This window comes from Rattus norvegicus, chromosome 16 (genome assembly GCF_036323735.1).
Source record: "Rattus norvegicus strain BN/NHsdMcwi chromosome 16, GRCr8, whole genome shotgun sequence".
Lineage (NCBI taxonomy): Eukaryota > Metazoa > Chordata > Mammalia > Rodentia > Muridae > Rattus > Rattus norvegicus.
In genome coordinates, this window is record NC_086034.1 from 12,704,744 (window position 1) to 12,717,247 (window position 12,504).

A 12,504-nucleotide genomic window follows, 5' to 3' on the forward strand; every position below is an offset into this window, starting at 1 on the left:
GATCATTGGTTTCTATCAAAGCTGAAGGACTGGTAGGGTACAATCCATAAAACTCCTCAGGTTAAAATACATCCTGAAGTTTCCACAGAGAATTAAGGGAGTGCTCCTTCTCAAAATTTAACAGAAAATAAACACTATTACAACTTTCAACAAAGCAGACCAAAAGAAAAATACAAGCTTTTTAAAAAGTAAAAACAATGTCAAATACAGAGGCAAATGCTGGCAGCAAACCACTAAACTGAGAACAGGACCCCCATTGGAGGAATTAGAGAAAGGATTGAAAGAGCTGAAGGGGCTTGAGACCCCATATGAACAACAATGCCAACCAACCAGAGCTCTCAGGAACTAAACCACTACCCAAAGACTATACATGGACTGACCCTGGGCTCCAACCTCATAGGTAGCAATGAATATTCTAGTAAGAGCACCAGTGGAAGGGGAAGCCCTGGGTCCTGTCAATGTTGGATCCCCCAGTGTAGGGGGATGGGGGAGGGGCAGAACACCCTTATAGAAGAAGGAAAGGGAAAAAAAAAGTAAAAACAGTGGAAAGAAAACTGACTCAATGGAGATAAAATAATCAATTAATGAAATGTTTAGAAAAGGGAACAAAAACCGAGAGATAAAAGTAAAGAGAAATGTTCCCAATCTAAAAAGAGTAATGGAGAACAGTCCTAATTTATTTAGTCTTTACTTAAGACAGACTCAAAAGTGCTATTCTTTAGCTTGTGATTATTACTCAGGAGATACCTACAACATATTTAGTGAGTAAAAAGACATAACTCTATAATATTCAGCCCCCGGTGACTTCTGATCCACTATTCTTTCTTACTCCACCTCCCAGTGTAGATTTCAGCTATCATCGTATTGATAACAAGTCTTTCCGGAAAACTGATTGCAGAAACTGCTAGACCACCTACAAGTGGCGGAAGAAGTCCATGAGCCAAGAGCAACTGTTAAAAGCTGGAAATAATAAGGAAACAAGACTGCTTTAGAAGCTCCTAGAAGGCATCCCACCATGCTGCCACTGTGCCTTAGTCTCCTGAGACCTGATCCTCGCTGTTTAGCTCTAAGAACATTAGACTGTTGTAGGAATATGCACAGCACGTGCGCGTGAGAAAACCAATCTATGGTGTTTCCTCAAATTCTATAGCCAGAGTTGTGTTTCTCCAGTTTCAGAGTCAACAGTATTACCATTGGCTAGTTGTACCTTTCACCATTTAAAGGGTATTTCCCACTTTCTGAGGTGCTTCCCAGCAGGCTAAAAGAGAAACAGACCAACACAGAAGCGCCAAGTTCAAGGGAAAAGAAAACAGTTCGGAAATTAATAGTGGACTCCCTGTGGGCGTAGAGAAAGGCCTATGTGATATGTGACGAGCAGATGAAGCCCTGCTGAGTGAACGTGTGTTACTGACGTGAGCACCATCAGCCAAGGCGCCCAGGGCCTTAGACCCATGAGAATAACAGTCTTCTTCTGGTCCATGTGTGGATGTTCACAGTGCAGACAGAAGCTATCAACCTCTTCTGGGATGACTGTAGCCTGAGTCTATTCCCCTGCAATGACCTACATACTTAGTTAAACTCACCTCCTTATCCAGCCATTTACTGTAAACCTCCAAATCCAGCTGTGAACAGCTGTGCACCTGCCCAGCTCAAATGTATAAAATAGAGGCACAGACTCCTGGTGCTGCCACCACCCTTGGCATGTCCCTGTCATAGCAAGCACGGCACAGCCGATCCCACCTCTTCTACGTGTGTCTCAGCATCTGTCCCTTCTTCACTCCCTTTTTGCCTCAGTCAGGTCAAGTCCTGAAGCCATGCAGCACACAGCACCTCACAATAGCTGCCAAGCATGTACTACGTAGTGACCTCCACGATAAGCCCTGGTCATGTTGTGCTTCACTGAACTTTAAGCCTTTTAAAATTTGCTTGGTGTTTTACAGGTTTGAGATACTGTATCAGTGGGTGACAAATTTTAGTTAACACATGCTTAATAAGCTGAATGATTAATGCACTGCTAGCCTAAGTATGGTGTATTTAGATGCTCTCAGAATTGCCTTCTTTTAGATTAGACTTCTTATCCAATAAACCAGTCATCAGGGAGTGTCCACTGGGGCTGACCACCACTCCAGCAAGCTCACAAACCTAAGAATGCACACGTCTTTCTTCTGTTGCCTACTGAATTCCACACATTAAGGTTACTGTGGGGTTTGGGAGTAAGTGGTATAAAAACATTGCAGAATTAAATGTGAGTTGATAGCAATTCTCCGGATATAAGAATTCTGAGCCTTAAGATTCAGCAGTAAACTTTCAACAATGGCAAAGACGCCAATCATTACAGTGTCAATAATGACATGCACCAGTTTTAGAATAACTGAACAAGCACAGGCATACACATGACACAGATGTTTATCTAAATTACAAAAAGAAATGTGCACTAGGATGGTTGCCATAGCAATCTGTAATTGCAAAATTTTAGAAATAATCCTGATGGTCACTGCTGTTAGAGTAACTGAATAAAAAATTACATATCTACAAAATAATGTAGTATGTTGTGGTATGAAAAAACAGAAATACATCCGTGCAATGAACAAAATAATTATTTTAAGCAGATTACAATGACATAAAGAAATCATGAAAATAAGTAAAAACAGTAGCAACTGAACTTTAACATTATTACAAATCAACTATCAAAGGGTGATGCGGGGAATCTCTAGAAGTCCCAGACACCTGGAATGGAGGAGGCTCCCAGAGTCAATGCATGTGACCTTAGCCTAGATGCCTAACAGTGGGCGCATGGAACCTCAAGAGGCTACCGCCTGTAGCCAGGCAGGACCCCCAATGGAGGAATAAGAACATCAACCCACCCACAGAACTTTCAACCCCAAACTTGTCCTGTCTGAAAGAAATGCAGTGACAAAGAGGGAACAGAGACTAAGGAATGGCCAGCCAGTAACCACTCCAGCTTGACACCCATCCCATGGATAAGTACCAATCCCTCACATTATAAATGACACCCTGTTATGCCTGTAAAAAGGAGTCTAGCATAACTGTCCTCTGAGAGGCTCCACCCAGAAGCTGACTAAAACAGATACAGAGGCCTAAGGCAAATATTAAAACGAGATCAGAGACTCTTATGGAAGAGTTGGGAGAAGGATTGAAGGTCTTGAAAGGCACAGGAACTCCACAGAAGACCAACAGAGTCAACTAACCTGGAACCCTGGGCACTCTCAGAGACCGAGCCACCAGCCAAAGAACACACATGAGCTGGACCAACGGCCCCAGCTCACATGTAGCAGACAACAGCTCATCTTCACATGGTTCCAAACAACAGGAGCAGTTGTCCCTAAAGCTGTAGCCTGACTATGGGATCTGTTCCCCCAACACAGCTGCCTTTTCTGGCTTCAGTGGGAGAGGATGTGACTAACCCTGCAGAGACCTGATGTGTCAGGGTGGGGAAATACCCATGGGGAGCTCCACCCTCTCAGAGAAGTGGAGGGAAGATGAGGCGAGGGATTCATGAAGTGGGGTGAGGGGAGGACAGCACAGGGGGCAGCTTTTGGGATGGATGGATGGATGGATGGATGGATGGATGGATGGATGGATGGATGGATGGATGGGTGGGTGGATGGATGGATGCTCTGCAAACCACCTTTCAACCTCTGCCTCCCTGAAACCCAAGACAAGATACTCAGTTCACAGGTTCTAAAATCAGGGCCCCTGACTCACCCAAGAAAGTGACAAAAAACTAAAGTAATGCCACCAAAATGTCCCTAGAAATGGAAGAGTGTGGAAGCAATGGGTCTGGCATTTGCTTTAGAGGAAACAAAGGAGAGCCCGGGCTGTTTTAAAATGTATAAACTACTCATTCAGAATAGAACAGCAATTTCCCAACTCTTAGGGCCATCCTATGAGTGGAAAACACTTGGTTTTACAGCCTCAGTGTTCTCCTGAACAAATCTTTAATCCCTACCTAATCTAACTGAGAGGAGTCAGTCCTCTCAGCCTTATTTATCTTGCTTCCAAATTAGGGACCACAGCTACCTAAGAGGCACATGGTTATGAAAACTGTGCTTTCTGTTAACAAATGACTTTTATGTTCACCCTTATCTGATACACGGCCTTTTGCCTAGATGTTTAAATAGCATACAAACTCTGCATTTATGAAAAAACAATATTTCAAAACCTACTGTGTTCAATACCATATGTACACTAGAAGTGTATATGGAAATTTAACAAAACTATTCACTACTCTATCAGTCTCACTACCTTCATAACATGCTATGGAAATATCTGCAAGTTCAGCCTCCAGCATCAGGGCTCCCCTGCCTTCCTGGCTCATTCTCTAGCTTCATCCCTAGCTGTTCCCCATCTGACACTCGTACTCAGCTGCACTGGTAATCCTCAGCGTGACCGGACACCCACGCATGCTAACACGCTCACCTTCAGGGTTTACTTGGTCAACACAACAGATCAACTTTGTACATAGTCTTCAAAACTTCAGTCTAATGTCACTTCCTTCTTAAAACAAATGCATATTCTCTCTCCTCCCCCTCCCTCCCTCCCTCTCTCTCCCTCTCTCTCTTTTCCACCCACCCCCTGAAACCTTCTCTTCTCCCTCAACACAATCACATCTTCCATCTGTTATATGAAGTCCTCAGGCAAACTAACAATAGCCCATGACTTTTAAATCCCTACTGTAATCATGCTTATATGGTACCAGAATCTGAACTTATTAAAGATAGACACAACTTTATCCATCAAAGTCTTCAGAATTCAACAGTATTCCTGCATCATAGTAGAACTCAAAAGACAGCTACTGAATTAAGCTTCAGATTGCAATGTTGCTAATGTATTACAGTCCATTGACATTAAATATAGAATTATGTTTAAAGAGTCAAAACAACTATATTAATAAATTTAAGCTTATTCAAAAGTGAGTTTGTGGGACAAGAAAGATCTTTTGCTGATAATTCAACATGGAAAAACATCTGCTGAGACACAGGTTTCTTCTTCTCCTTGTATCCCCCTATCTACAGTGACTACACTGAGCAGTCTGCTCTCTTCTCTCAAGTCCTGTGGTCCTGTACCAGGCAACGGCTGGAGAGATAAAATGAGTTTGAAATTCGGAGTTACCTATTTTAAGACCGTCTCAGTGTTCTGTAAGCCGCCCTCACCTTCCCATCTACACTGACACAGCATGTTTAGCTACTTGCAGCTTGCTATTATGACACGCGGTGCCTTAGAAACTCACTTCCTAAAGTGGCTATGTCACAATATGCATGGGAAACACTGATGGCAACGAACAGCAGCTGCAGCCAGGGTGTCCACTTTTAAGTGGATGGCAATATTTTAGGGACCTTTCATGGCATTCATTTCGATGAACATTTACTGAGACCTTAGAGCCTAAAACCTAAACAAACAATGAGGAACAAGAAAATACTAACTGTACTCAAGGCAAGAGGTAGGAGTAGAGAGCCGAGGTGAGCAGGCTGACCATCAGGACAGAGAGGAGGTTCCCGAGCACTGAAAGCCAAAAGGCGCATCCACCTCACAGGGCTAAGAAGGGCCAGGAAAGGACGAGTCCCACCAGAAGCCCCAGACAGTGTGGCAGAACAAACGGAAGCGCAACTACTACCTCAGCTTCTAAGGCTGAGGAGGCGATGTTTCCATAGTACAATCAATCGAGAATGGAGCTCGGCCAACAGGACCTTCTCTGAGCATTTCCCAAACTGCCTTTCCTCTTCGCCTTCAGCAGGCACCACCTTAGTACAAGCCACTGCTGCTATGGCCCCACCCCCCGGAAATGGCTTCCACTGTTCTTCAAGATGTCCAATTCAATCTTTGACACAGAACACTTTTAAAGTGTAAACAGGTTTTGTTCCTTCCCATTAAGCTTTCCTGTAGCTCCTTTTCAGCGATCCAACCCCCACCCAGAGTAGAGCTCGAGCTGAAGACCTCTTTTCCATCTCCTAACCATGTCAGTTTTGGGCTAGCTTAGCCTCCTTACACTTCTTCAAGTACATTATCCTCCTATCCATTCCCAAAATACAGAACACTCGCCCAATTACCCTTTCTATCCTTGGCCTAACTTAATTGCATCACGTCCTCAAAAAGCCGCCTGGTCCGACACACAGGTCAGATCTGACAGTGCTACACTTTCACCTCTTTCTCAGTCATCAGTTGAAGACATTTCGTGAATTACCTCAGTGCACTGCACCCACCATCAGAAGCAGAAAGCCAAGGCTGGCTCTCGGCTGCTTTTCTCCTATTTTACTCAGTGATGCAGCAAAGCTCAGGAGATGACGTCCACCTTCCATCCTCAGTTAACCTCTCTGGACAAACCCTCAAAAACATGGCCAGGTATGTCTCCGATCTAGTCCAACCAACTGATAATATTAGTCATCACATGAACGTCCATGAAAGTAAAACCTGCACTTCAGACTCACACATGTTCCCTGCTGTGCTGGACCCCACAATGCAATAAAGTTTTACTGAAAACTGAGTATTTTATTTTTAATTCAAATTTACAACTTTCTAGAGCTAAGTCTAAGTTTTACAACTTGCTAGAGTTAAATCTAATGACTTCATAGAAAAATTGGTCTAATTAATGTCTGGAACATCGAATACCAGCATTCATTTCTCTGTTCCCTGATTTAACCCAAATGAGCGCAGGCAGCCTTTTAGTGCCACGCCTTCCCTGCCATGCTGGACTGTACCTTCCGACTGTAAGTCGCAACGAACCCCTCCCAACTAAAAAAGTAATGTAAAGTTTTTGAAAGTTTGGGTCTGAACCTACCTCAGCACTAAACTATCACCCTTAGCAGGAACAAGGAGAAAAGAAACGACTGAGTGAAACACTGGAGAATGAGTAAACTCTTGAAAGGCAGAGGAAAAGGGAGGCTTGCTCTGTTACAGCACAGCCTGTGGGAAGAGACAGCACGTGAGCATTTGGAGAGAGGCAAGCACCTTCAAATGAGCCTTGCACAGGGACACAGGCAAGAACACTGGTACAAAGGCATTTCCTGAACAGGTACAAAAGAAAGAAAGGTAAAGAAATAACAATGTAGACCTCCCCAGAATTTAACAAGTAATAAAAAGGACTGCTAAATGGGGTAAAACCAGTAGGATGGAAACAAGCTATTGCTGTCTTTGAGTCAATGCATGTAAATATACTGTAGAAAAGATCAAAGATCTAGTGTCCTCTTAAATGAAAAATAGGAGAGGAAGTCAAATCAGACTAAGATCGTATTCAAAGATTTCTAAGTTTCCTCTATAACTCAAAGACAAATACATACTAGATCTGATAGTTTTACTTTCTTTCTATTTCTGGGCTACAGAAATCCCAAAACACATTGGAAGCAACCTAAGGAATTCATAAAGCTGCGTGAACTACTAAGAATCTCCTAAGACCCAATGCACATCTCAGTCTCAGGGATGTCTACCTGCAATCGTCAGGGCAGAAACAGAAAGGCAGCCACTTGCTCCAGGAAAACACAGTCACATGAAATAAAAATGTATGGCATCACCAAATGAAAGGACAGCTCTTAGTGTCAAGCAATTTGCCCTCTAAAGTAAAATAGCGTGTTAAAATAAGGACTTGTGCTGGCCTGCTATATGAGAATAAACTGCGGGCAAAGCACACACAAATACCCACACGTTCAAGAGCCATCTGCTTCAAGCACCTCAAGGCCCTCCTATTTTAATCACCAAGCAGGCTGGCTGCTCGAGCCTTTAGTCCCAGCACCCTGAGAGTATGGGAAAGGATACCCCACATGCTAGCCTCGGACACACAGCAAGACCAAAGCTCCAATTAAAAAAAAAAAAAAAAAAAGCATTCCAAAACAAAACCTATCCATTCACATATATGGCCTAATAATTATCGCTTGTCAAATATCTTGGTATAAGGACATCGGTCCTCATGATACTGAAGTACTCTTCCTCCTCTTCAATGACAACCACAGCATCACAGAAAAGAAGATGTCACCGTCTTACAGTTTCCAAGTATTGCAGATGTGAATACAATTATAAAAAATTATCAGAAAAAAATACTGTATTTAATCTTCAAAGCAGTTAAATATCAATTAAATGTTTAAAGGCTGACAAGATGACTCAGCAGAGAAAGATATTTGCTTCCAGGCATATGTTCACACAAATGAACACACGCACACAAAATAAATAGGCTGACCTGTGATTTTCTGAAAGCCTAGAGTAAATACACTTAGGCATCCTGAGTGTATAAAAAACTAAAAGCTAAGAACACCAAACTGTGAATACAGAACAAACCTAACAATAGTGTGAGCTTAGCAACAAACCTGACTCAACAGTGTCACTTTACTCAACTGAGGTCACCTCAGTTTAAAACAAGTTGTAACCAGTCCATAGCTACTCCAAAGAGCTACTGCAGAGATAGGAAATATGACAGACATATGACAACTTAAAAGGGGTCACATGACAGGCCATATTACAACCACAAAGATCGGTGTAATAAAATACCGTGTACACACTCTGGTGCTGTGCCCAGAAAAGGTGCTGCCTACATGCAGGCTGGATCCTCCTAGTTTAGCCCAAATAAGAAAATCTCTCTCAGGTCCATTATCTAAACAATTTCTCAGTGAGATTCTATTTCTAGATAAATCTATGTCAACTTGAAAATCACTGTTAATCATACCATAGTTATAACAATTTACAGAAAAACACACAAAAAAAGAAAATCTCTAAAAACCAAATAAACAGAGGCATATCCTGTACACACAAATTGGAAGAAGGCTAATGTAAACACTTTGATTCACTCCAAATTGTCCTCTAAACTCAGTACAATCCTATCCAAACTCCCTGCCTCCTTCATTGAAACTGACAAACTTATTCTAAACTGTATGGAACTACAAAAGACTAAGAAATATTTATATATGCAGTCACTGAATTATGAAATGGATGCCCCTGTAGTAGAAGAATGTGGTAAGATGGTTTCCCAATTGTTACCTCTCCAAAAATAATAGTCAATACTGAACCTCTATTTTACACCATACCGTAAAATTAATCTTGAGCTCTACCACACACTACACAAAGTAAACTTCAAGGTGGACAGTAGATCTGAATGTAAAAGATTAAATACAAAGTGTTTAGAAGAAAATATTGAAACATCTTTTTTACTTCAGAGTAATCAAAGATTTCACACTGAACAAAAGTGAATAAAAGAAAATTAGTAAATTGAACAACACTAACAACTGGGGCAGGGAGGATGAACTCTGCTCTACTTGTAGTCAGAGCCTAGCATAATCGTCATTGGAGTGGCCTCACCCTCAGCTTATGGAGCAGATGCTGAGAGCCACAGCTCATGGAATCCTACAGAGGAGAGAGAAGAAGAATTGTAGGAGCCAGCGGGGTGAAGGACACCACAAGAAAACTCACAGAATCAACTGAGCTAGGCTCACAGGGGCTCACAGAGACTGCACCAACAATCGGGAGCCAGCTTGGTCTGGTCTGCCTTAGGCCCTCTGCGTATGTTTTGTGGTTGTGTACCTTGGTCTTCTTGTAGGACTCTAAAAGTGTGAGCAGGGGACTGTCTCTGACTCTTGCCTGCTTTGGGGACCCGTGTCCTCCTGCAAGGCTGCCTCATACAGCCTAAAAATGAGGAGAATACCTAGTCTTGTTACAACTCGGTATATGTTTGGTTGATATCCGTGGAAGGTCTGTCCTTTTCTGAAGGGAAACAGAAGAATGGATTTAGGGAAAAGGGACGGTCAGGGGAAGAGGCTAGGAGGAGAGAAGAGAGGGGAAACTGTGGTCAGGATGTAAAACGAGAGAAAGACAAATTTTCTTTTAAATGTTTTTAAAAACCCAGTTAAACTTACCAAAAAATACTATTCAGAAATTGAGAAGGCAATTCAGGATAAAAAATATACACACATACATATGTTAGGTACCTAAGATATATATTTATCACATGTGTTTTAGAGTTTCTATTGCTTGTCAAATACCATGACCACGAGCATGGGGTGGTTTGTTTCTTCGGACTGTTCTCCGGTTGCGCTCCCACTGAGGCCTGGCAGGAACGTAAGGCCGGCGCCTGGAGGCAGGAACCAAAGCATAAGGCAATCGATGCTGCTCACTGGCTTTCTCCTCATGGCTCCCTCAGCCAACTGCCCTCCCATCCCGGCATGGCTGAGTCCACTCACATCAACCGATCATCAACAAAAGGTCCTACAAACCTGGCTGCAGGCCAATATAAGGTGCATTTTCCAATTGAAAGTCCTTCTTCCCAAATGCCTCCACTTTGTATCAAGCTGACATAAAGCTAACCAACAAAAGCATGTGAAGGATTTTTACAAATACTTTTTTAATGTATAGACCAATTAAATGCATATCACAAAAGAGGCTATCCTAACAGACAGTGAGTATAGTCTCCAAAACAATACCATGATATTCCCACCAGAATAAGAAACAAAAAAGGCAGACAACATGAAGTATAGAGAAGAAAGCAGAGTTCCAGAATGGGTCTGTGCTGCCAATGGGAATTGTAAACACCATACTTTGGAAAACTGGTACCACTGTCTATAAAAATCAGTGTGCCTATAACTAAAGGAATCCCTCTTCTATTCTGCCAACTGAAACAAATACATTTTCACGAAAAAAGACAACAAAATATTTTCAACAGTGCAATTCTGTACGGAACCTAAAACTTCCAACAACTTCAAAAGCCTATGTACATGGGGATAAAGTAGGCTGTGCCATTCACACAACGGAACCCGATTGAGTAAGAAGAATGGACAAGGGTTGGGAATACAGCTCAGTGTAGAATGCTTACTTCATCATGGAGGACGGACATATGGACAGACGATAATACAAAAATCCTACAATTCATTAAAAGCCAGACACAAGTTAACATGTACTCGGCTTCATTATATACATTTTAAAAACAGGACAACTGATCTACAGTAATAGAAGACTCTTCCTCTGTCTTTTGCTAAGAGTAACTAACCTTTCTTTGGAATAAGAGGATCAATGAAAGGAATAGAAGAGAATTTTCTGAAGTGATGGAAATATTCCCCATAACAACCTGGACAACTCCATCAAAATTCCTTGGGATGCTTGTAAGTTCATGCACTTTACTGAGTATAAACTATAAACAACAAATACTACTAAGCACATAAATGGCTGAGACTCTAGCTGGTAACTCTAAGAGTGCCAGTCTCAAAGGTCAGTTTATCCTTCACAAGAGAAGAACTTGTGCCATGTCTTTAACCCTTTTCCCTCAAACACAAAGTCCTGCTCTAAAAGCTGTACTTGCAGGAAACGGAGGCTCGGTGCAGGCACAGGGCTGCAGCGCTCACACAGATGCACAAGATCCTGGACTAACTTCACAGGAGGAAGGCTGGGGAGAAGGTTCATCGAAACTGTATCTAACCTGGTTCACGACCTACAGAGGAATGTCCTTACATGAGCCCAGACTGGGATCAACACTGCCGTGAAGACGAGAACAGGAGCAGCACACTGAAGTTCACTTGCAGGTAAGTCACTCATTAATGAGAATGATTTTAGCAGAGAAAAAGAAAGTGGAAAAACAGAAAAAGGAAGACAATTTAAGTAAAAGTAGTATGATATCAGAGTGAAGTACATCAAAAATGCAAGTAAAGGGCTGGAGAGATGGCTCAGTGGTTAAGAGCACTGACTGCTCTTCCAGAGGTACTGAGTTCAAATCCCAGCAACCACATGGTGGCTCACAACCATCTGTAATAAGATCTGATGCCCTCTTCTGGTGTATCTGAAAACAGCTACAGTGTACTCATATGCATAAAATAAATAAATAAATCAAAAAAAAATGCAAGTAAAAATGAACTTACTTAAAAAAAAAAGAAAAAAATTGGGTTGGGGATTTAGCTCAGTGGTAGAGCGCTTGCCTAGCAAGCACAAGGCCCTGGGTTTGGTCCTCAGCTGCGGAAAAAAAAGAAAAAAATTAAACAAATTCTGTGCTAAGGATCCAGCAGGTTTACCATGAAGGGAAGGGAAGAACACAGAAAAAACTGGCAAAGGACACTGGTATCTGGGCAAAGGGAGGGATGATAAATGCATCAGTGGAAATAGCAGCTCAATGGAGACCAGTGAGATGATGTGTCTGCAAAACAAAGCAAGCTGAGAATATGCAAAGCAAAAAATGTGAGCTTCCATCCAAACTACCAAAGAGGACCTTAACATGCTTTTGCCAATACGTCCATCCTTTATGGACCTTGTCTCTTCCCTGGATCAGAAGAGAGTACTATCAAAGCTGGGCATGGTGGGCACCTTCAATCTCAGCCCTGAGAGGCAGAGGCCAGGGAGTCCCTAAGTCTGGTCTACAGAGAGACTGACAGGACAGACAAGCCTAACTCAAAAAGCCACAGAAAAAATCAGGAGCCACTATCTTGTTCTGCCTCCCATCTGTTATACTCAAGCATATTAATCAAGGATATGCTCAAGGATTTTAACACCATGGTCATCAAGTATGTTCTAAACTCAGTAGAGGAGGCC

The 12,504-nt window shown here is 42.3% G+C and overlaps 1 protein-coding gene across 8 annotated transcripts in view; it reads right to left on the reverse strand.

The window, feature by feature from the left end:
• Positions 1-12,504, reverse strand: part of Ccser2 (coiled-coil serine-rich protein 2) — a 112,672-nt gene that overhangs the window by 71,370 nt on the left and 28,798 nt on the right. The window contains exon 1 of one of the 8 annotated variants that reach the window (XM_039095013.2): positions 5,134-5,219. The exons of 6 other annotated variants lie outside the window; for them this stretch is intronic. The gene's annotated coding sequence lies outside the window, so the exon portion shown is untranslated. Of the gene's footprint in view, positions 1-3,209; positions 3,386-5,133; positions 5,220-12,504 lie in introns of those variants that run through there. One more of the 8 variants, XM_039095014.2, reaches the window with a different exon arrangement.